This window comes from Uranotaenia lowii, chromosome 3 (genome assembly GCF_029784155.1).
Source record: "Uranotaenia lowii strain MFRU-FL chromosome 3, ASM2978415v1, whole genome shotgun sequence".
NCBI lineage: Eukaryota > Metazoa > Arthropoda > Insecta > Diptera > Culicidae > Uranotaenia > Uranotaenia lowii.
Genome location: NC_073693.1, coordinates 306,187,765 through 306,214,544, shown reverse-complemented (window position 1 = coordinate 306,214,544; position 26,780 = coordinate 306,187,765). Strand labels below are relative to the sequence as shown.

Below are 26,780 nucleotides of genomic sequence, written 5' to 3'. Positions count from 1 at the left end.
GTTTTTCAACGTTGACCTTTTCTTGACAAAGCCGTGCTGGACCTCCGTAAGTAACGGGACAGCTGCAGCATACAATCTTTCGTACATCAGGGCTTCAAAACTTTGGAGAAACAGCCAAGAATGGATATTGGTCGGGAATTCTCCACACGATGAGTGTTTCCAGACTTATGAATTGCCATTTTCCAAAGAGCAGGGAAAACACCTTCCGATATCGATAGATTGAAAATCATGCTAAGTGGCGTGGCAAGAGATACAGGTATTCTCGAAACGTCGTTAAAATCTATCGTCAATTTAGTGATACTATGTCGAGCAATTCTCGCAGGGCGCATCTTGATGACCTTCACCATGATGAATGTTTTAATACTTCTGATCTCCAGGTATCTTCCAAGTGCAAGACGAAAAAAATTACATACGCGTATATCGGACAACTCACGAAATATGTCTTATTGCCGTTAACAAATATATCCTCCGACAGCTTAGACATAAAGGGTGTACGGAATCCAACTGCGACACACAAAAATATTCGGCAAAATTCACCCGTTCAACCATTCACCTTCAATCTTTCAGGGAGGGAAATAAAACATGTTATGAATATTTTCCCATGTTGGTTTTATTCAATTTCAATTCCATATCCAAATGCACGAACATTCTTTTTACACTACTCATAAGTTCCTTTACAACATTTGGACCAACTTTTTTTGGGTGGCAATCCATGTTTTCTTCATATCTTCTATCCTGCTTCCGAAGTGTCTGCTTCATGATGGCGCAGTTCTTTTCAATTGTCTGCAGTTCCGGTGCGTTCGGGGGGTTGAGATGCTTCGGCGCGAAATAGATCTCCTTAGCCTTGTATCACTCCAAAACCTCTTTCGAGTAATGACACGAGGCTAAATCCGGCCAGAAAATCATGGGACCATCATGTGACCTCAGAAGAGGAAGTAGACGCTTTTGGAGACATTCCTTTTGGTACACCTGCCCATTGGTCGTTCCAGTTGTTACGAATGGGGTGGTCTGCTTTCCACACGAGCAAATTGCTTGCCAAATCATGTATTTTTTGGTAAACTTTGACATCTTCTGCTTTCTAACGTCCTCAAGGACATCGAACCCTTTGAAGAGCTATGAAAAACTGGAGCCCTGGAAGCTGCCGGTAGTCTGCTTTTACGTTCGTCTCATAATCCATAACGGGACAATGTGGTTTCGTCAACATCTGGGTGTAGAGCTTCCGTGCACGTGTTTTACCTACCGTATTGTGCCGTTCATCGCGATTAGGCGCTTTTTGGACTTTGTAAGTGTGTAGTCCTTCACGTGTTTTCGCATCTTGTACGAAAGTATTGGTTAGATTCAGTTTCTTCGCTACATCTCGAACTGTTGGGATTCCTCTTGAAAGCTTGAACTTCTCGCTCGGGATCCTTAACATTATAAGGAGGTCCATTTTTGCCACTTTTTCTTTCCGATCGATGGTCAAACGTTCGTGGTACCGATTTAAAACACGAGACACCGTAGAATGTTCCCTGCCCAGCTTCTTGCTGATGTCAAGATGAGAAAGATCCGGATTATCGAGGTACGTGCGCAAAATTTCTTAGCACCGCTGCTGTTTTCTCCGACTCCATTTTCGCAACGACTGCACATCTGCTAGTGAAACTTACACAGCGTAAATAAATACACATTGAACTAATTCCACCCAAAATTTCGATAGAAAATACTCAATGGGTAAAAAGTTACAGCCATTAAAAAGTGGTGCAATTTTATTTCGTACACCCTTTAATGCAAAGTGTTGTCCAATTCGGTGTTGTATGCTTCGTAATAATCACTCTTAACGTTATGGAGCATTTCAATTTCCAGACCCTGTAGATTGGTAATGATTTTTTTCTGTATATTTTGTCTTTACTCTTGTAAATGTTTATAAAAAAAAAGGAAATTTTTGTATTTAATTTTTATCAGTTTTTTTTTCAATAGAGGCTATTAGGTAAATTTACGCTAATTTTTGTATTTTGTATTTTAGATTTATCTTACAGTATATATGTATGTACTAAATGTACTAAACGTGGCACAAGCAACCAACAGGGCTACAGTTTAGTGAGACCTATTCTGTTGAATGTCACATATGAGCATGAGCTCAACTCACAAAAACCGAAACTCACCACACTCTCATTCCGGTTTACTTCATACTTATACGTTTCGCCCCAACAACGTAATGTATTCTTCTCCGAAAACGTGCTCTCCCTCACTTCGAGTGAGCATTTGAGCCATCTGCCCCAAACAGTAACAACACTAGCCGGCTCCTCAAGTAGGTTCATACCATCATCAGTCGGTGGTGTGGTGAAGAAAATCGTCCCCCCAACCGGACTCACCACATTGTTATTGTTGCTCTTGTGGAGAATTAACAAACGAATGTTTTGCCTTGGCTCTTGCTTGGCGGCTTGCTCCACCTCACAACACGAGTCGCGTTTGGATACCGAGACCGAGGCCAAAAAAATGTCTGCTTTTAGTACACGGTTAACAGTTGCTCGTAGCAGATGAGTGTGGGCTTGTCGTTTCGATTTCGTTCGGATTTGATACTGTTGCTGTCATCATATACGGTCGTCGGATACGGTCTTCTCTAAAACAGAAGTAATTCACGCGGTTTCGTTCGTCGATCGTCGATTCGATTGTTACTCGCGAACGGAAGAGCTTGAGATTCTTCTAGCTCCAACTGAGTCGAAGGTGTGTGTGACTCACCGTGACATCTGGATTTCCAAGTTCTTACTCTAGTATTGATGGAATGCGGATTTTTTTTGTTATGATCCCCATCAGCTGATTGTGTTTTGTTGAGGAATGCAGTTTGAATTTATAGCCGGAATCCAGTCAAAGGTTGGATCATTGTTTCGAATAGTTTTTGAAGATCAAGTGCTTAAAAGAATTGTTGAAGTCGATTTGTCGTGATCATTGATTACACTAGTTTACAGCATTTTTGAACTCAGTAAACTGAAGGTCATTTCCAATGTGAAATCGGGCGCTGAATCCGAAAATGAAATTCAAAAAAATCTCAGTAGAAGCGTTTTTGAGTTATGCTCCAAATATGAAATTTCGAAAAAATTAAAAAAGTTCTTGTACTTAGATTAAAATATCTCGGACGGCTTAACAGTAATTTGAAATCCCTCTTTTGCATATTGAAGGTTAATAAGTTTTCTATCGGTCATCTGAACACTGTTTTTGCGTTTGACCAACAGTATTGCTGATATTAGTGACTTTATGAGAAAAAAAAATTATAAAAAACGCATTTTTTTAGAGAAAATTCTGTTTCAACGAAAGTTTTAGACTCGATGATAGCATTTAAAAAATCTGATTTTCTTTTGCGCTTAAATGGTAATTTAAAACAAAGATTTCAAGTGGTTATTTATCAAAATCGGTTGAAAATTGAAAAAGTTATGGCTATTTTACCATAACTGAAATTTTTGGAGTTTTTAATAATTTAACGAACCGCAGTACACTTATCATAGTATAGGAAGAATGAAACATAATAAATCTCACTCGCTCCAAGTCAAAATTATTTATAAGCTTACCAGAAGGTCACATGCCAATTTTCTGGAAGATCTGACCAAAGGGAGGGGTTGCTTAAGTCTCAAACGTGAATACAATTTTGAGGTATTTTGCCCGGAAGGAACGAAAAATACTGGTTTTTCATCAATAACTTTTTTCATCACTAGCTGATTGTTTTTTATGGTTGATTTTTTTAAAGCCTAAGTTGAGACAAATATTTCACCCGAAGACTGTAACTCGATTGGATTTGAAACAGAAAAGTTATTGCGGTTCAAAGGCTGCAAATTTTGTCCAACACGCAATGAGTACTTTTTACGCATTGCGTTTTATACGACAATTTTCGACCAAAATACAATCTTTGAACCGCAATAACTTTTCTGTTTCAAATCCAATCGAGTTACAGTCTTCGGGTGAAATATTTGTCTCAACTTAGGCTTTAAGAAAATTAACCATAAAAAACAATCAGCTAGTGATGAAAAAAGTTATTGATGAAAAACCAGTATTTTTCGTTCCTTCCGGGCAAAATACCTCAAAATTGTATTCACGTTTGAGACTTAAGCAACCCCTCCCTTTGGTCAGATCTTCCAGAAACTTGGCATGTGACCTTCTGGTAAGCTTATAAATAATTTTGACTTGGAGCGAGTGAGATTTATTATGTTTCATTCTTCCTACACTATGATAAGTGTACTGCGGTTCGTTAAATTATTAAAAACTCCAAAAATTTCAGTTATGGTAAAATAGCCATAACTTTTTCAATTTTCAACCAATTTTGATAAATAACCACTTGAAATCTTTGTTTTAAATTACCATTCAAGCGCAAAAGAAAATCAGATTTTTTAAATGCTACCATCGAGTCTAAAACTTTCGTTGAAACAGAATTTTCTCTAAAAAAAATGCGTTTTTTATAATTTTTTTTATCATAAAGTCACTAATATCAGCAATACTGTTGGTCAAACGCAAAAACAGTGTTCAGATGACCGATAGAAAACTTATTCACCTTCAATATGCAAAAGCGGGATTTCAAATTACTGTTAAGCCGTCCGAGATATTTTAATCTAAGTACAAGAACTTTTTTTTATTTTTTCGAAATTTCATATTTGGAGCATAACTCAAAAACGGTTCTACTGAGATTTTTTTGAATTTCATTTTCGGATTCAGCGCCCGATTTTACATTAAAAATGTTGGTCAGTTAATCAAGTTCACGATTTTTTTTAAATTTTGTAAACTAGTGTTATTGATATGTTGTTGTTGTTGTGATGTTATATGTTGATTCATCTCACTCGTCGTTGTCGTTTTCATCGATAATAATCCCGGGTGCAGCGATATATTCAAATCGCTGATGGCGGAATTGGACGATGACGGCGACGACGACGGCGTTGTCGTCGTAATCGCGTAACGCGTAATTAACTGTAGCTGTGCGATTGATTACCACGAACGAAGTGTGTTCATCAACATCATCGAAGCGAGCAATTTGAACCATCACCAGCCAGCAACGACAAAAACAACAACAAACCCCAGGCCAGCCAACAACCTGCTGCCGCAATTTGGTTGCTGCTGTCATTATCATTTGAGTGCCCCCGGTTTATTTTTTTTTTCAACCATTTCTATATCAGAAAGTGTATATGCAAATTCAGCATTCGACGTGCATCGACAGCTAGCTAGCTGGCTAGTGTTTCATCAAATAAGTGAAGCTTTTAATGGGCGTGTGTGTGTGTGTGTTTGTGCGCCACGTAATTGTCGATTGTTCAACTCCCCAAATTGATTCCTCAAGATATCGGAAAACCACAACAGCTCAAGAAGAGGATTTGTGCAATGGTTGTGCATTGATTGACATCACCCGGACACGTTTCTCAGTTCCTGATTTGAAAGAAGAGAAAAAACGAATAGAAGACGAAAAAATTACACTGAGGGGTAATATGCGCACACTGAGGGGGTAATATGCGCATCGCGAATAAGCCAAAGATCAGATTTGGAAACCCGGCGTTAGTTGGTGATCTAATCCCGGGGTGATGAATGCAGATTATACAAATTTTAAAAGTATGGGGGACTTTCCATAAACTTATTGTAATCCATCCAACCAATTGAGAGGCGTTTCCATGTTCCATGCGTCGCACAAACCTTGAAGAAGTTTCATCTAGCAAAAAAAAATCGAAACGTTACAAAGCTCACATTATCGCCCAGTGCACACAAACTGATCTGTTTTGTGTGTTGATTGATTAAATTGCAGCGCTTAATTGGAACAATACCAAGAAATTCAGTAGTGCATCAGCTGACTGTCTGAGCTTAGTTGAATTGCAACTTGAAACAAGAGAAAAAAAATAAACGTTTGGTTATGAAGAAAGCATAACTTGTGGATTGTGGATGCATTGCCTTTGCACATGCTAATTGTTTGTCGGCTGCAGCACCGCATCGTTTTCGTGGGCGGCAATGATTTGTTGTAAAGGGAAAGGAGGAAAACGTCGGTCTCTTCAGCAACCCCGATATATCGAGCATTCTGTTAGCAATGTGTCTGGCAGTAATGCTTGAGCATCCAAATTTGGAGTTGCCTTAACTAGAGTTTTCGATTTGATTATGGATCAATTGAAACCTTTCATTTGCATCAAATTATTTGATTTGATGTTTTTTTGGTAGCTTATATTGACAAAATCAAATTTATTTATTCAAATTCCTAGAATTCCTATTTTTTGAAGAGGTTTAATCTTATATTTTTGTTCATTGAATCGAAAAAAGTATAAAATGAACTGTTTACCTACATTTTAGAAGAGATACTCGTGATTCAGAATTCCATGTTATTGCTCAAAACTATTAGAATCCATATTTTGAAAACCAAATTTGTAAAACTTTCTTCATTATTCATGATTAATTGCGAGAAACATTATGATCTTTCCAATAGAGGGGAGGGAAGCTTCCCTCGGGCAATGGGCTGGGAGATCCCTCAAGGAAATTAAAATTTGGACATTACTTCAATCAAAACTGCTTTAAGTTCTAGAAATCTAGAATAGAAAATAAAAATCGTTATTAAAATGTTTAATATAACAGGTAAGGGGGCCCCCTAGAGTAAGCATTACAGATTTTTTCCCGCAAGTTTTTGGCTGAACAATTTTTTACAAAATCTGGCAATATCTGGGCATTTGATCTCGAATTTTTCATCATAAAATCCGGAGAAATCATAGCAGAATTAGATGGAAATTCGAAAAAAAAAAAATTATAATAAGAATGTGTCTAAAATTCCCAAAATTTTTCATTTTTATTATCAAAACACGTTAGCAGCGTTTTAATCTCCATTCAAACACAAAAAAAAAATAGTACGAAAAAATTGAGTCAAGTTTAGACCTTAGTTTGCTTTATTGGTCCACTTTACTTTGGAAACCCGGGAAGTCCGAATAAATCCGGGAAATCTGGAATGCATACCCTACGATAAATAATGCGTTTTTCTCTTTTTTTGAATAAAGAAAACATGCCAGGACTTTGCAGCGAATAAAGCACTTTATAATAAGGAAGTATTTTCTCTTCATTTAAAAAAAACGGCTTTTAAGGGGGTAGATTAATCTTTTCTTACATTTGTCAAAGTTTGAAAAATAGAAATACAGATACAACTTACATATCTGACTCAAATCGGTAACAGATAATCAACAATGCGACAAAATTCATAATAAATCCTATTTGGGAAACAGAAAATTCAAACGCGAACAAAAAAGAATTGAAGATAAAATAAATCAGAATAAATACGAACAGAACTTTTTTTTTAAATAAAAACTTTCAACACAAATAAACGCGTCCAAATAATTAGAAATTTTAAAGTTAAATAAATTTTAAGAATATGCTAGAAGAGCAAAATATCATAAAATGATGTATATATATATTGAAAGAGAAAAAAATCAATTTGAAATTACAAAATAAATTTGAAACCATAATGCAATATATTTCATTATGAAAATATGACATTATATTAAATCTATGAATTGTAACTTAAACTTTACTATAATACAAGTAAAAAAGGTTAATGAGAAATTCAAATTTTGAAGAACTTAAGAAATTTTAAATCAATTTAGGAACCATAATTTAAAAAACCAAGATAAAATTATAATTGATTAAAATTTGACAAAGTAATGAATAAAATCATAGCTCAGGTTTTCAGTTTTAAGTTTATTGCAGTTTTAAGTAACTCTCAAATGTATAAAAATGTTCGATTGCAGATTTCTGATCTTTCATTCTGATTGGTAACATAGATTTTGTTTTGTTCTTTTTTATTGCTGATTTTTTATTTCGGATTTTGGAACTCCGGTTTCTTTTTTCGAATGTTAGAAATCTGACATCCTGATTTTCATTTTTTGTTGCTTTGTTTTCGATTTCTGAATTTGTATTGCTTATTTTTTAGTTCTGATCTACGATGTTAGATATGTGATATCTAATTTGAAATTTTTAGGATTTATAATATCTTATTCCTGACATCCAATATCCGATTCTAAATTTTCAGCTACCGTTTCGTGATTTGTAGTTTCTGATTTAAAATTTCTTATCGCTATTTGTCCATTTCACGTTTCAAATTTTCTGATTTAAAAATTTCAGATTTTTTTTATTTCTTATTTCAAATTTCCAAGTTTTAGTTGTGGATTGTTTTAAATTCTGACATCGGTTATCGAATTTGTCATTTCTGAATGCTCGTTTTCGATTTATTATTTATGTTCTATGTTTTCCAAAAAATCGAAAGAAATGTGTTTTAAATGAAAAAACTCTATATAAATGTAAAGCTTAGATTATTTTTTTTTTAAATCAGCATTATTAGAGTTAATTAATATTAGAATTAAATACTTTATACCTTATTGTACTTTCACTACGAATCTTAAGAAAAAAAAAATAATTTGAAAGTCTAGATGAAGAAATTAGTTAAAGAAATCAAAAATTTTGATAACTTTGCATTCATATGTTGATAGTTTTTTTTCTGAATTCTTATTTTGAAACTTGAGATTGATGCTTAGCACTTTCTAACAACTGGAATTTATTATGTTCAAAACTTTATCAGAAACACGTTTTGCTGTATCAAAACTCAAAATAAGCAGAAATGTAAAGAAAATATTTTATATGTACGGGAAACAATTTTGAAAAGTCCGACAAAAAATCGAATGAGTATGTTGAACAAATGAGGATGTAACGAAATTGACTAATTTTCGGCTATTTTGAATTGGGAAGACGTAAGTATACGTACACGTTTTTATCTTAACCATACTTCAAGTTCAGTTCATTAACAATTTGTTAAAAAAAATCTAATAAAATTCTTTTTTTTTGCTTTTGTTTTGGGGCCAGACTGGAAATTCTCAGATTTTTTAAATTAATATTGCAAATCCAGTATCCAGCTTCCAGTGCTCAGACTCTAGACATGCAATATTGAAAAAAAAACCTATAGTTATCCTACAAAAAACTGAATTCCATCGAAACTGAATCTTTAGCTAACATCAGAAGTTTAAATTTAAATTTAAATTCGAATAATGAATCCCAATTTGAAATTTAGTTTTGATTTGTTTCAATTCAGTTTTGATTCAATCCGAAATCAATTGTTCATTATCATATTTAAAATATCAGAAGCCAGAGTAAAATTACAGAAAAAAATGAACAAGTTTTTTATTGAAACTTCATATTGAAATTTTCAGATCAAATGGCGTTATATCGTAGCAATATTTTATCAAATCTTATAATGAAAAATGATTTTTCAATAAATTTGTTGTCAAAAACTGAGAAGAAGGTGGCCATATTGGACTAGATTTCGAAAGATACTAGAATTATTTTCTGCAAAAAATATTTTCTTGAAGCTTTGCATTTGAATTTGTTAATATTTCATGTTCTGTAAAATATCCCACAAAATTTTCATTCACATAAATGTCTACTTCTTTGGTAAAAAAAACCGATGCACACAGGAGTATTTCTCCCAAAAACCTGGCCAAAAGTCAAAATTTAAAAACGAATTATTATTGTGATTTTTATTTGATTCTTGAATACATTTCACACCATTTACCAGTCATTTTTTCAATATTTAGTTTTTTTACGAACAATAGCGGCTGTCGGAACTTTAATATTTTTATCAACTGGAATTTTACAACAAACCGTATAAAAATCGCGTCACAGTTCAACATGTAATTACTAGTTTAAGAAGTGACTTAACAACAAACTTTGAAAAGGAGAATTTAAATGAATGTTAAAATGTTGGATTTGAGGATAAGTGGTTTCAAAAAAGCAATTCGGGTACTGTTTATGGGGCTTTCAAAAACTCTTTATTTTGTTTGTAGTTTTTAAAGCTTGTTTTTGTTGAACATGTGTTTTTGTTTATGTGCCCAGCAAGTCCCAGCAACAAATTTTACATCATTTTAAAATTCATAACTTCATGAACCATGTGCAGAAAGAAAAAAATCCGCATACTTCCGCACTCGTGATATTTTCAATGTTGAATTTGAAAAATTTGTCTTCTGTTTTGAAAAATCTTTTCGATTCGCCATGTTTATTCTAATCAGTTGCTCAAAAGAAAAAATCAGAGCAGAGCTGTTTAGAATAACAGGCAGAACAGAATATCGAGATTGCACTATAGAAGCAAATCTTATATTTTTAGAGAAAAGGCTCATTGAAATTTCACGTTTTGCTCCAAATAGACGAAAAAATATAGATGAAAAAACACAGAAGCCCCATAAAGTCGTGCCTATGGATGTTTTAGGTTATGCAGCACAAATGAAATTAGGGCAGCAGAATAAGAAATGCCTCAAAAGTAATCAAAAAAGTTCCTAAGACACCTGACAAAGCGGTTGAATTGCACAATCTTTTTGAAGCTCATTACATAGAGAAACTACAAAAATTTGTTGATGCAAATCTGAATAAAACTCAGTACATAAAGTGGTAAGAAAATGAGAGGATTTTCATTGAAATAGTTTAATGATATTTGTATTATACAATCGGAAGATAGTATTTGAAGTATCAAGTGGATTGGATACGGATATCGACTTTTTTATTATCAGAAAACTTAAAAATCACTGCTAGGTGGTTTAATAGCATAGCATAGCATAGCATAAATAGCAAAGGGTTACTACACACATCTTGCATTGGCTGATACACATGGTACAACTAATAATCAAAACCAGCAGAAGATGCCATAATGAGAATCTGGATTCAATTCTCATTTCAAGTGTTGATTTTAAAGATTAGTGTGGTACCATAATGCACACCGCGACAAGTCAATGTAATCATGATAGGGGAAATCTGAAGCAGTAAAATAACTCTTTAGGTGCAGAGAACTCATACGACCCATAAAGCTGTTTCAGATAGGAACGGGAAGGGTGCAATTGAGGGAATCCTACACGGCAAATAGGATTGATGAATGATATAATTGAATGTAACATGAACCAATCTCACCAAAGTCCCTCGTCAAGAGTGTTGAATCTTCTAACACTTTTCAATCGAAGCAATCCAATTTCCTCCTTAGCTCGGGCGGGGGACAAAATATTTAGAAAACAATTTGTATAAGCTTGGTGTCACGTTAGTTTGGCTATTTAAGTCTTTTCACAACAACTCCACAAGATAAGGTCACTTCTCTATCACTTGCACTAAAACAACACAATCTTTCTATCCCAAATCCCAGGACCATAAAATTTACTACTTCTTGTAACAGAAGGATCCGGAACTCCGAGCGCAAATTTGCAGTTAAACTTGGCATTGAAAGCGTAGGATTCAACCAGACCAAATTTATGACCAAAACATGTTTAAAAAAAATCACTTCAGGCCTATTGAATGAAAAACGAAATCCAAGTACCGACGCTAACAACAACACCGCAATCATGCAAGGTTCTTTCGACTCCAGATAAACCTATCCGAAAGACCATGCCCTTAAACTTGGAGCACTTATCTCGGTTATCCCTGCTGTGAACATCCGGCTTCATATTGATACCACTAGATTTCAATTTTTTTAAGATTCACTGAACTTAAAAACGAAAATTATTGTAAATATCAGAAGAGCGGAAAAAACGCGTGCAGTGTCAATAAGGCATCGCCTACTTCTCCCAATCACTGCTAGGTGATTTAATTAGCTAAAAATTACTTTTTAAAGCTCTAATAATAATTTATCAGTCTTATTCTAAGATATTCAAACGTATGACTGAATATAAACATCAAGACCACTTTTGGCCAACTTTTCGTTGCACAGATTTCTTTATGTTATTCAAAACCGGAAAAATCATAAAATATCTTACGGAAAAATTGGGAAAAAACCGGGAATTTTAAAATGGAAACTCGCTGGCCTCGCTAATTTCCTATTTCAGTTTTCAGATTTCCCATATCCTATTTTTTATTTCGGCTTTAAAGTTTTGTGTTTCGTTCTTTGCTCAAATCCGGATTTGAGATTTCTATATTCGGAATTTTCTTTCTGATTTATAATTTCTGATTTATAATTTCTGATTTATAATTTCTGTTTTCTGATTTCCGATTTCTAATTTTTTTTATTGCTTTTCTTCATTTCAAATTTTAATTTATGGTTTTTTTTGTTTATTACTGATTTTTTAATGATGATGTTTCTAATTATTCATCTCAAATTCAAAATGTGTGATAAATTGTTTCACTTCCTTAAAACAAGGATCTCTATATCCATTTTAATAATTCTGATTCCGGATATCTTATTGTCGATATTAACTATTTTATTACTAGATTTGTAATTCGAATTGACTTTGTCCTGTTGAAGATTATGTGCTTCTTTCTGATTTCTGACATTATGATTTTCTGATTTTCGATTTTTGTTTTCTGATATCTTCTTTAGAATATCTTTTTCTCTTATTTTTACTATTTTTCATTTCTGATTGTTAATTTCTGAGTTCCGGTTTTGGATCTCTGATATTTAATTTTTGTATTCTAGATTCTGATTTTTGAATTCGAATTGATTTCGATTACTTAACTCCGATAGCTGATTTTTGAGAATAATTTAGATTTTTCAAAACTAAATTTTTATTTTTTTTTATTATTTATTTTTGAATTTATAGCTTTCAAGTTTTCTTCTCAAATTTAAAATGTATGATGGTGATGATTTATGAATTGTGAATTATGGTTTATTTCTTTTCTTGATTTTTTATGGATCTCTTAATTCTAGTTTTTTCTTGGATCCATATAAATATCATTAATTTTTACTGATTTATGTTTGCTAGATTTGTTTTTTCCTGTTGATTAAATTTAATTTCATGATATTCATCATTTTTGTAAAGCAAATTAGCGGATGAATGTCTTGATTTTTTTTTTCTTAAAACGCAATTTTCAATTTGCTGATTTTATTAAAATCATCCTATTTTATTTTTCATTGCGCTTCTTATTGTCAATATTCAAACTTCGTTTAAACCCACAGGAAAATTCGTACTTAACCAGTATCACCATCTCAGGTGACACCGATTTTTTGTAAGACTCTTTAAGTGCCTTTATGGAACCTAAACTTGGTCTAGTAGCCTGCTATAAAACTTTAAATGTTACTCTGGCATGAGTTTTTATTCCATTCACGGCATCTCCTTATGGCAATTTTGACATCAAACTATGATGCTGTGTCTGGCGTTAGATTCAATCTGTGAGTGTACATGATAAATTTTGTCCTCAAGGCTGGTAAGTTGTAGTTTCTATACATTAGTTTTAGCTAAAAACAAGCTCCATTTGTCGGTTTGACGAACAAATTTTCATTTTTTTAAGACAAGAAGTAAGCATTACGTTACATGTTTGACTCAGGAACCAATGGTAAAGGCTTAGAGATCTATTATCGACTCAAATGACTCTACCGTTTAAACCCGAAGACAACTTAAAAATTCATTCGAAACCCATTTCCAAACACCCAATTATAAGCGCTTGGTGGTGATACAATCGAAGACACCCATATTTGTATGCTCAGCGCTAAGAAAACGCAAGGTGCTTAACTTATTGACTCATAAGTTTACACCGTCCAGTGCGTAGAGGCGCTGCTGATGATTGTGGTCGGCATCATAATATATCGCTTATCGCCACCGCAACGCTCCGATTTTGACGATAATTAGGAACTCTTAATTTGGTGTGTAGTTTCAACATTTTTTCTCCTCTTAACAACTAGTCTCAACTTGACTCAACTCATCGAGATATGTATGATGTGTTGCATAAATTGGTTGTGGTGTGACGCATGAACATGGAAACTTAAACTCCGTTAATTGTTGGTTGATGATTTTTTTTTTCTTTCGGAAAAAAGAAAACAGACTCATCCATTTTATCATCACCGAAATTGTTGCGGTTACGAGTAAGGTGGCTTCGTTGGGGTTGGTCTCTCTTATGGTAAATTATTGGCTGATTCGAGAGCGAATATGGGGGTAGCTGAAGTGATAAAGTGAAAACTTTCCGGCTGATGGCAAAGTGTGGTGTGTTTTCAGACGATGGGGGTGAAGCAGCTCTGGAAAATCAATCAACAATCTTGTTGCGCATCCGCAAGAGAAGCAGAAGAAGAGAAGACGCATGAGGGGGATAGTGAACGATTTGTGTGTCCAACTCTTGCCTCCATCAGTCAGAAGAGTGCAAGCTCAGTCGCGTGCGAGCACGTGCGTGCATTTCTTCTTCTCTACAAATACTGAATGTGTGTGTCCGAAGATTCCCCGAAGAGAGAAAAAAAATAGAAATTCACCGACCGAAGTTTTCGAATTTGTGATTTGATTAGGAGAAAACCTCAACGAACTGAATCGAGACGACCAGTAGCCGTACGTCTTTTTGATTGGGCTCAGCCCAATCTCTTATCGACTTAGCTGAGCCGCGAATTGTATATGCGTTGATTGGTTCAGCTTCTTCGACAATACGAATTTGTTAGAGGACGCTCCTTGTGTCTTTTTATTTATGCCGCTCACTGGTGTGTTTCTGTGAAAGAGGAAAAAAAGTGATTGAATAATCTGAAGCGCTGTGGCGAATTTTCCCTTTATGAGTCGTGGGCGTTGATAGCAGAGCAACACCAATCATCTCCAATAACCTCCCCGAAAAAAAATCATTTTAATAGTTGGGACAACCTGCTGTGAATGGATACACCGATCAGAAGACGTTCCGAATTACTGGTCCCAGCAGGGATTTCATCCGAATCGTAAACACATCTCTTGGGAGAAAATTTTTAACCTTAAAATGAAGACGGCTGACAGCCGTCTCGCCAACAACCTCCCTTTTCGTATAGTTCCTGTCCACCACTTTAAGGTGCTGAGATGTCCAGATTCTTGGCATTTCTGAAGCTGATTCTTCCCAAATTTGGATACCCCTACCGATCTCGCGCTTTCTCGGTTCGTAAACGTCTTCTTGTCAGTCACTCACTCACTCAGTCGGTCCCTGTTCAATGAATCATCATCGGCGTTTCTCCTCCCCCAGGGGAACTGGTTTAACGCTTCTTATTGTGTGTGTTGTTTGCTGCCTCCTCTGCGTGAAGTTTTTTTTTTGTTATGCTGTTGGTGAAAAAATTCTTTGATCTTTGACTATTAGGAACAGTTATCGGTTTTCGATGGGAGAGAAATATGTTATAAGGTGGGTGAAATGCTTCCCAAGTTGCAGTTAGTTGTTGCCTGTGGATTACTGTTGTTTAGAGCGCGATTAAATCGCTAAACGTCGATGAAAGGAATATTTTCATTAGGCGGGTTTTTTAATGTGAAAAAATAATATTGTACTTCCTCCATAAGTGTAACTATCTTGAGAATAAGCCGTTTCTTTAATATCTAATTATTACAATAGACCTCTGATGGTTGAGCGTAACGTAACATAAAATTGCAATTTGTCTGATATTTTTGGGTGTTCATTTCAACCTTCAAATGATTGATTACGGTGTAAAAATAAACATTGGAAAGGGTTTCTGCACCAATTTGGTTTTTGAAAAAAAAAAAAACAACGAGCCAACAAAACACTTTTCCAAAAATTCAATTCTCAGATCTTTAAAGTGTAAAACATGTATCTCTTATATTTCATGAATTTTCTCTAGCGCGTTGATCGAGAAATAAGGAATTGTTGAGACCGTTTTGGATTCTCAGCTTCAATGATCGATGAGAAAATCTCTTCAATCAGGCAATTCAATCCTATCAATTCCTGGATTGAGATTTTTGGCCAGCAACCAACTCAAAAATCTTGTAAAGTGCATTTTATTAAAAAAGGAGAAAGCAACGTCGATTTAAAAGCTTTTGCTTAGGGTGAAAAATGTCATCTTTTTCAGGATTGAACTAAAGTAAGTCATTTATTATTTTTTTAAGAGAGCTTAATCTTAATCCTAAAATCTTAATAGTTTTACAAAAGTTACATAAAACATAAAACAAAAATCTATTATAAGTTAAAATTGGTTCAACTGCGAAAATAGTTGGGGTTTTCGACTAATTGATTGTAAAATTGTGTATTTTTATGTGTAATATTTATTGACCGCATCATGCTGAATATTGTTAGGATTAAAAACTGTGAGTTTGGTGAACCTTTAGCTGCATTTGACGCGAATTCGAGGGGTATTAGAATTACTACAATTCAGCTAAATTTGAAGACTGATCTTCCTTGGAGGTTGAATTATCGGCATAAGATCCTATGTCGGGCTGGCACTACAAGCTTTTTCATCGCTTGCATTGTCCTCCTAGCGCAACGCGTATTGCATATGTCTGAAAGAACCCAAACAAAACGTATCCCATATCCATCACAAGACAAAGCAGAATGGAAACAATCAGCAAGCAAGGAACTCGAATACATAAAGATCTCGTACAAAATTCTATTCCTTTCGACTGAATAATTCTCAACATCTTCAAAAAACTGTGGTGGCCCCCTCTCTCTTTCTATTTGTTCACTGGGATTAGGGACGGGTCTGAACAACCATAGAGTCTTTTTCGTATCCAAATATCCTCTCATGCCAAATTTAGTTCCATATGCCTGAGAATTCTCCAGTTATGCCAAACATCCTCTCTCCCTTTTTGTTTCTCTAAAGGAATGTGGGCAGGACTTTGAACCATCTTGGGAACATTTCGTTCACCCAAAATCCTCGCATTCCAATTTTATTCTTCTCGCTTGATCTTTTATCGAGTTTTGCCAAAATTGTATGAGCTCCCTTCCCACTTCCTATTCCCAATGCAAGTCGGGAGGAGTCTCAAGCAACCCATAGAACCTTTTCCTATATTCAAATTTCCGTTTGGTTCCTTGCCCATGTGGTTTCATTTACTGGAATAGTTGCTGAAATTGTGCAATAAAAATTGTATGGAAGCCCCCCTCCTCCTTTCTTTATCCCCTTGGACAGGGAGTGGTCTCAAATAATCATTGCAACGTTTCTCGTAACCAAATACCTCACATGCCAAATCTGGTCCATTTGCTTGACCAATTCTCGAGTTATCTAAAAAATTGTAAGAGAGCCACCTTCCTATTTCTCTAGACAAAAGGAAAAGGTACCAAATATTCATATAAATTTTTTTGAAGCCACAATTTCATCCATGCCAAATGTAGTACCATTTGCTATAATGGTTCTTCCCCATTCCAGTAAGAGGGAGTGATCTTAATCCATCTAGGAACCTTCCCCAGCCTCGAAGTACCTACCTGCTAAGTTTTAAGCTTAATCGGTTCAGTATCTAGATAAGTATCGATTTTAATAGCTCCTACTTTTTTTATTTCAATGAAATTTCAATGTCGTTTGATTTTTTTGTCAACACAACAACAAAATTCGTAACACTTTAAATATTGATGATCTTTTAAAATGATGAATGTCAACAATACTGCCTTCGATAAAAGTTTCATTCCAACGCATTAAAAAACATTCACATGGATTTATTATTCACTTATAGCTCTATTCTCTACGAGCGCTTTCGTATTGTGACAGTAGAGGTTATTTATTTTGAAATCATCTAAAGTATGGGTATCTCCTGGCTTTGTAATCTTTCTAATGCAAAAACAGTGTGTGTTTTTGATAAATTGAAAAAACAGTAAGTTTTTTTGTTCTTAATTGTTCAAAAAACGATAATCTAACCTAGAGTTAAATAGATTAGGGAAAGTGAGCCTTAACTTGGCATGCTCCTTATCTTGGCATGCTAACAATGGGTTTTGGTGATTTACATGTCAAACATAGAAATATTTGAACAAAAATCACAATATCCAAGAAAATCGTATATGTCAATATTCTGCATATCATTTGTTCACTACTGAATCCTAAGAACGCGTAAGTGTTTTTTTTTTTCAAATGACAAACTGCAATTAAAATAATGATCTTCGGAAAAGGGTGAAATGAACATACCTTGCTAGTGCATCTGCTTCTTCATGATTGATTTCAACAACACACTTCCATACGGAAAAATCATATTAAATACCGTTAGTTGCAGGAAAACATGACAAAAAAATTGAAATTAACCACTACTCAAACAACGTACGTTTTCTATAAAGTACCGTAAACTGGGGCAACTGTCATCTGTGATAGTTATTAGATATTATTTTATAACTACCATGTTCTTAGAATTAAAGGTTTATCTTTATTTACAAAAAAAGTAACTCAATCTTCATCAACTTCATTCCAAACTTAAATCGGTGGAATCTCTTGATTTGATATAATGTACAACTCTAAAAAAACAAGTTAATTCTCACATATGTTCAATATTTGACAAATTACCGAGGGAAAAACCTTTTTGTTAACTTTATTTGAAAGACTGTGGCTTCTGGATATAATAAATTGTCAGATATTATCTATCACTTCTACATTTAGTGAATCACTTCTACATTTAGTGATAAACGGGTGATGTATGTAAAACGTAAAAAATGTAAAATCAAGTTTTTTTAAAATTTTTAAATTTATATAGAACTTGGAATAGATAGATTAAAACTATTTCTAACATAATTCAAGAATATCTTGGAGTATTTGATATTGAAAATTTTAACTCATTTAACAATTTTGGTGCAGAATGTGACACGATTCGACTAATGCCAAAAAATATCAAAGATTCAATAGGATTTAAATCTTTCCTAAAATTCCGTCAAATTTACCGCATTTTTCCAGTATTGGGAAAATTGACAAAAAGAAAACTACAGTAACTTTTTTCACAGACGACACGCGGTCTTCTGAAAAGCCGTTCATTGAATTAAAAACATTATTTTAAAAATCTTTGAAATGTTCTATAGTTTGCCAAAAAAGTGCACAAATTAATCTAGTAAATTTTTACCTTTTTTCAAGAGTTATCTCGAAAACAAGAGTTGATAGAAAATAAAACTAATTGCATTTTAATCAGCACTTCCATAGTAGTAAAAATTAATTCTTAAAATCTTTGAGCCTCTGAAAAATATGATTTTGTTGATTTGTGTTTTTTGTACTTTCCATCCATTCCATTTAGGCAATTTTTTTCCGGTTGTTTTTGGTTATTTCATACCATTGATTTTTTAAGTTGTCTCCACAGTAGTTTGAGCGTTGTGAGCTTTCAAACGGAATTTACCTTTAATGTGCTCTTTTACGCGCCTCATCGCAGTACATCGCCCCTGAACAGCATGGTTTCATGCCTGGTAGATCGGTGAGTACTAACCTCATAGAATACACGTCGTTTTGCCTCAATCAGTTAGAAAACAAAAAACAAGTCGATGCTGTGTATACAGATATCAAAGCTGCTTTTGACGCGATTGACCATAAGATTTTGCTCGCTAAGCTTGCCAAGCTTGGCATTCATGACAACATGATTGCTTGGCTGAAATCCTTTCTCACCGAGCGCTGCATAAGGATCAAGTACGGCACAAGCATTTCATATCCTTTTACCAATCGATCTGGCGTCCCCCAAGGGAGTAATTTGGGGCCATTATTATTTGCGCTATTTTTTAACGATCTGATTACTAGCCTAGAAGACGGAACGAAAATTGGTTACGCTGATGACCTTAAAATATTTCTGCCAGTGGAATGTACTGCTGATTGCATTCGCCTTCAATCTCTGCTGAACCAGTTTGATGAATGGTGTAGACTGAACAAACTAACAGTCAGTGTCTCAAAATGCTCTGTAATAACTTTTCATCGGAATAAAACACCGATCCCTTATGACTATAGTATCGGCAGCCAGTTTTTGAAAAGGGTCTTTGAAGTGGATGATCTTGGCGTGATCCTCGATGCGCAGCTCACTTTCAACAGCCAACGCTCTTCAGTTATCAACAAAGCGAATCGTCAGCTCGGCTTCATCACCAAAGTGTCACGTGAATTCAAAGATCCTTTGTGCTTGAAATCACTGTACTGTGCCCTCGTCAGATCTATAACTGAGCATGCTGCTGTGGTCTGGGCTCCGTATAAACTAAGTTGGATTTTGAGGATTGAACGTGTGCAGAAGCGGTTTGTCAGATTCGCCTTGCGACACCTGCCTTGGCGTCATCCCGAAGATCTTCCAGCATATTCGGATCGGTGTCAGCTTTTGGGTCTCGAAACTCTCGCATGTCGCCGAAAGACTCAACAGGCTTCTTTCATTGTTAAGATTATGAATGGAGAAGTTCAATCGCCAAATCTTCTAAGAATGATAAACCTCAGTGCCCCGTCGCGAACTCTGCGATCTAATTCGTTGCTGTCACATCAAATCCACCGAACATCTTATGGCTACAATGAACCACTCAGTGCAATGATGCGTATGTTTCAGGATGCTGAGCACCTGCATCAGTTTGAAGAATCATCCAGCCGATTTATTCGTCGAATTCGTCAGTCCAAATTGTTTTACTAATTAGATTGTAACTAAACATATTCATTTAAACATTTATGTTCGATGAACTTAATTATAATAAACAAATAATAATAATAATAATAATAATTTAGGGGAGTTTGGAGTGCCTCAGGAAAACTGATCATATCAAACTTCAAAAATTCTTCGAACCACATTCAACTATTCGTAAAAAATTTTTTGTTCTGTAAACATCGTATATCCATCAACATTATACAACATTTGCTTGTTGTTCTAAAATTCCATACTCTGATACGATTTTTTTTGCTGAACTTCAATAGCAAGAGATATGTTGCCAAATCTAGTATTAGTATTGATAAGGTGTTCTTTAAAATTTTATGCAACTTCCAGTGGGGAACATTTGTCAAGATTTCAACCTGAACCGGTTTGGTATTGGTATATCTTTCAGTAGGACGACTTATTTAAGTATATGTATTTGTTAGGAAAGAAATTGTTTTTTTTCACAATTTTTTTCATCAAAAAACAGATGCAATGAATATCAATTACTAAATACATTTTCATTCTGTTTATGGATAACTTTTCCGACACACATCAAATTGGAATATTTTGAAAAATTCCATTGAAATTTTATTTTTTTTTTCTGTGTGTAAAAATGGTACATTTAAATTCAACTCGAAAGAGTTCAGAAGGTCCGTGCTTATAACTATTTCAAGTAAATAATCTTTCAAATGCCAAGAGCTTATGAACGGTACAATTTTTGCAACAATTCCATTCTATGTATTTATTTTTGACGTTTCGAAGGTGGAAAATAAGGAAAGTTTAATCAGAGAAAAACCATTTTTTTCATTTGGATTGGCCCCCGGATTTTGCAGAAAATATGAGCATCTGGAAAAGTTCCACGTAGGCAATCATCGAAGGCTTATTTCCACTGAATAGCGGAATTTCAAATGCTGATCCCCGGACCAGAACAGTTAAATGCAGGAAGATCATTCTTCGAGCGACGACATCATCAAACTAATTCTTCAAGAGTCGAACCGAGAGATCCGGAATCGATAATAACGGATGAGTATAATTGTTTTAAGGAGGGATCTGTATGGTAAATGGGGTTTATTTAAAAAACAGTTACTACAAGCTTAAGCAAATCGATTTGTTAAGCTTCTCTTGAAATCTGATAAAAATCTCATGTTATCTTGAATTCTATTTGCTAATATGTGTTGAAATTTTTAGTATGTCAACTGACTTCTTTGGTAAGAAATTTTAAATTTTAATTCTGTGCTGGTCTTAGCCTTTGAAACTGTTTTTCATTTAAAAATTTGAACCAAGAAATGTTACATGTTTTTGGAATGAATTCGGGTAGTTCCTGCATACGAAGTGGAATAAATTCGGATCATTTTAGGAAGAAAATGAAAAGATAATTAAATAAATCATTAACAACAGTTACTTAGTTGTTGCTGATCCTATGTAAAGCTATCGAATCAGAACAAATTGATTCAATAGATATCAATTTTTGGGACCAAAATGATCATCGACCGAAATAATTCGTTTCAAAAATAAATTTTCGTCACATTATTCGCTCTCCAATTGACTTTTCTTAACTTTTCATTTGGTTATCCAGTTTCATTGAAAATAATCTTAAATAAGAAGTTTTGATTTTGTCTAGATTTCTAAATACGAGTTTGGTTATGTATTTATTAAAATCCTTCATTTTAATTTGTTAGTTTTATAAAAAAATTCTCAATACGATTCGGTTCATTGGTTCTTTTTTTTATTATTTCTCCATTTTTTAATTTTCATGGAAATTTATAGCAATTAAAATGGAACAAATACTTTCGATTAAAATTTTCATTTTAAAGAATTAGATGAATAAAAAATACATTTTTTTTTATCAAAATTTTAATTGATTGCCGTCACAAAACAAAAAAAAAGTTTTTCTTTAATATTTCAACGAGGTTGTAAATTTTAGGCAATAAATAAAGGGTTCAGTTTTAGCAGATTTACTTGATTTACTAGATCACACTGGTCAAAAGTGTTTCCTGGTCATATCCTTCAACCCCCATTCCCAAAAAATTATTTGCTAGGATGCAGAGGTGACCTCGGTCCTAAAGCACGAGTTATTTCTTTTATCCCTTTCTCTCTTTTCCAAACTATCTATTGACTACTAGGACGTGGCCGGCGCCGTTATTGATGGCTAAAGAGAGAGCATCAGTTTTGGGCATTGTGAATGTACTGTCAGTCCCAGACACCATTCATTTGACCTTTGAACAAAATTGGTGGCCTCGGTCAATCACGGAGTAGCAACCATTGGCGATGTGGAATTCGTTCTACTGAGCCACGCCTGCAATCATGGTTTTCGAAATGCATTTATTTTAAAACAATAACAGATGAACAATCATATCACTAATTAACAATTTAATGAAGAAAAACCATTTCCATGAAGATCATTTTTGTAAAAAAAATAGTAGCAGAGCATTTTGGGTTCAATGATTCAGGTGGATGTGAGTAGTCAATTGAGCTAAGCTAAGCTAAGCTAATTCCATTATATGTATTTATTTTTTTATTTTAATTCGAAACACCTACAAAATTTTCCAAGGAGACTGGTGAACTTAAAACCTTTGGAAATGGGCGGCTATTTCACATTTGTGGAGTTCGTAAAAAATGCATGAAACAAAAATGTCTTCATAAGACGAACCTGTACGTGAAGCAGGCAAGTGCAGAAATTGGCCCGCGAGAAAATCTCATATTCAAAATTTGGCCCGCCGCACACAGGGGTAAAACATGAAAAAGGCGATCAAAACTGTTTTCTGCCGAAACTGTTCGTTTTAGACCTATAGTGTCTTCGAGACAAATGACCAGCATTACAAGGGCTAAAAAATAAGTTTTTTAAAAAATTGATTAATCCACCTAGTAGTGAGTTAGAAAAACTAACTTTTTTAATATCCATTTTAGAGCTGTACTGTCTGAGAAAAGTTTTTAGCTTGTACCAATTCTAGCAACTTTGCTAAAGAAGTCATAGCTGTAACATTAATCGTTTCAAAGTTATGACAATTTTTAGAAAAATAACACCAATTTTCAGTTTTTTCAACATAACTTTTTTGCGCGTGATTTTTCATTTAAAATATGTTCTAGAGAGTTTTGAAGACAGAAAAGTTGTACACTTTTGCTGAATATACTGTATAGAAATTTTGAAGTTTAAACGAGATATCTTAAAAATACTTAACAAAAATAGTCATTTTGAACTGGTTATATCTCCTGAGTTCGGACGAGTTCGGTTACATATTTTACAGTTTTGCAATCAAAAAAGTATCGCCTTTCAAACAATATACAATTAAAAGTGGCCAATTTTGATCCTCATTGTGTAAATGTCAATAGAAGTGAGATAAAAATGTAGTTTTTATACTAATTTGAGCCCATCTACCATCTCAAGTCCAGGTGGTTCAAGTAGGCCTACTTATAGGAATCCTACATGTTGCAGCCAAATAGTAATAGTTATGCTCAAATTAGTATAAAAACTTCACTTTCGGCTCACTTCTATTGACATTTACACTATGAAGGTCACAATTGGCCACTTTTAATTGTACATTGTTTGAAAGGCGATACTTTTCTAATTGCAAAACTGTAAAATATGTAACCGAACTCGTCCGAACTCAGGAGATATAACCAGTTCAAAATGACTATTTTTGTTAAGTATTTTTAAGATATATCGTTTAAACTTCAAAATTTCTATACAGTATATTCAGCAAAAGTGTACAACTTTTCTGTCTTCAAAACTCTCTAGAACATATTTTAAATGAAAAATCACGCGCAAAAAAGTTATGTTGAAAAAACTGAAAATTGGTGTTATTTTTCTAAAAATTGTCATAACTTTGAAACGATTAATGTTACAGCTATGACTTCTTTAGCAAAGTTGCTAGAATTGGTACAAGCTAAAAACTTTTCTCAGACAGTACAGCTCTAAAATGGATATTAAAAAAGTTAGTTTTTCTAACTCACTACTAGGTGGATTAATCAATTTTTTAAAAAACTTATTTTTTAGCCCTTGTAATGCTGGTCATTTGTCTCGAAGACACTATAGGTCTAAAACGAACAGTTTCGGCAGAAAACAGTTTTGATCGCCTTTTTCATTTTTTACCCCAGTGTGCGCCGGTTGAAAATGTTGGCCACCCATGACCTAGGGAATTGCATGAAGGTAAAATTTCATTTCTTTTTGAGGTAAAAAAATATAGGGAAATGTTTATAATTTTTTCCCCGTAATTGCAGCAACATTGTCAATCATTTAAGTATATTTGTTTATGATAGAAAACGTTGAAAAATTCAATTGAGTTCAAACAACGATGAAGTTGGCGGACAGCCATTGAAAAACTTATCCGGTACAACTGTGATCGATATTCTCTTGGTTTCGAACTCACGGACATCGGATCAGGAAGCAACTGACTGGCCAACTGGACTATATAACAGGCCCACCCAGCTATTGAATTTTCTTCTCGCTTCCGTTTCCTAGGTTCCGAACGAGCAAGTGAAATGTAACCTATTTCTATCAGGCTCGAGTGAGCGACAGTTTGTTTTGCTTACCAAATGTTCTCATAGGATTGCTAGAAAATTAATAAGGGCGATATACTAAATATGTATGATTCACAGAATCATAAATTTACTTCAGTTTGAGCTTTAGCTTGCTTCTTACCTCGGTCATAATGGTTTCTAAAATGTCTGTCCTCCACTTAGATATGGGCGTGAAATAAAAAAAATATGAACCTCCACTGTTGTACTTCAACGAAAACTGATCTATCATAATTGCATGTTAAAAAATAGAACAAACAATTTCTTAGCTTGGTTCATATACAAATGCATGTTTACCAATGGAATAGTTTGGAAACTATTTGTTTTAGATTGTCATTTGTATCTATTTATAATAGAAATTTCAAACAAACAATGGATTGGAATAAACAAATAAAACATTTTTAACGTAAAATTATAATTCTGAATGCAAATCAATTCTAAAAATGTATGGACATTTCGTGCTTTCGATTTTTTGAAAACTATACAGTACATTGTTGTGCTTCCTGCTGGGATATTATGAACGAATTAGTGAGGGCCGTTGTTGTGTTAGTGAGGCAAGTTTTCTTTAGAGACGGCCAACTTAAAGAACTCAGAAAGGGCTCCAATTTGGAGCGGGGGCCACAATAAGGAGTGTTTCAATCGATAGTTTGATCGGATTTATATCGAATTATCCACAGCTTTGAAGCTAGGACATATTTTTACTGCATTTCAGGCTAGTAAGCAATCATACTTGTCGAGGGACATTCTAGGCTACACATTACAGGAAGCCTTCAAACATGGGAAATCTAGTCAACCATACCGTGGGGCCAGGGTCGGGTACATTTACCCTAGTTTCAACATCTTCTCCTGAAGTAATTTTTTTTAATTTTTTTAACAGTTATTTTGATGTTTGAAATAATGGTTAAGATCATTTTAAAATCACAGATATGCTTGAATTGTAAACAAAACTTAAATTTGTAGGGGTAAAAAGGGTCAAAAAATTTTTAGCCTCAAATTATAAGAAACTGTAATTCATGCCTTGAAAATTGCTTGAAGATGGCCTAAAGCGTCTGAAAAACATCATCTTGCCCGGATCGCGAATTTCTTCAAGGTCGGAGCACTGAAAATTAAAGGCTTCTAATTGCAATTCAATATTCAGAACCGCCTAGGTATAGATTTTCTTAGGTTTATGTTCAATTGCTCAAAATTAAACAAAATAGTTGTTTTAAGTTAGTAAACTAGTATGACAGTTCAAATTCCACTCAAGAAACACAAGTATCAATAAATATCTGATGGAAGCAATACAAAAGTACAATTCACAAAATTACACATATCACATGGAACATATCATTTTATTGCTAGATACCTACCTTGTATCGCTCCAAGGATCAGGTATCTTGCACGCTTGACCACGCTGCCGGCTGTTCTCCTTCATCTTCACAGTCTCTTAGTTCCAGTAGCAACAATCCACTGACAGATCCGCGACCTGAACCGTCTGTCTGGGGAGAATCTGAGCGGAAGCTGGCAAGGTGGGGTCAAACCTAAGCCTAACCAATACAAAATGATATATGAAAAAATTACACACGGCAATGTGGATGCCAATTAAACTTTTAATTAGGATCAACCTGTACCGGTTTCTAACATCAGTGATCATTGAGCAGCCGTCTTATTTGTTGGATCAACCCCAGAAAGAGTTTAAAGAGCATAAAAAATTAAAGATAAAACCGAAAGGTGAAATCGGTCACAGTAGCCGATAGATTAAATCGAAGGTTTTCGATATGAAATCGTTCTTATCTAATTAAGGCTTACTTGTCTTGTTAAAATAAAAATGTCATTCAACAAAGCTTTATCTTTCACCGTCACATGTGTTAGTTTTATTAAAACTCAAACTTTTTTAAGCTTTTTGTTTTTCAATTGGAAGTAAATTCTATAAGTTTTCAATTGGTGGATAAAGGTTATAGTTTTTTTTCTTCTTAAGAGCCTCTCAACTAACCTTCTTGTACTTTAATCCTACGCCGGCTAATTAACCGACAAGTCAAGGTTAGGTGTTGTGCTTCTTGTTGAGCTCGTTTCCAGTCAGTGAGCGTCCAAAAATCTAAGAAAACAGAATCA

The 26,780-nt window shown here is 34.3% G+C and overlaps 1 protein-coding gene across 1 annotated transcript in view; it reads left to right on the top strand.

Annotated features, from left to right (window-relative positions):
- The first annotated feature begins 2,512 nt into the window (after positions 1 to 2,512).
- LOC129753691 (uncharacterized) overlaps positions 2,513 to 26,780 on the top strand; it is a 116,059-nt gene continuing 91,791 nt past the window's right edge. Inside the window, exon 1 of the mRNA XM_055749537.1 lies at positions 2,513 to 2,607. The gene's annotated coding sequence lies outside the window, so the exon portion shown is untranslated. The remainder of the gene's footprint in view (positions 2,608 to 26,780) is intronic.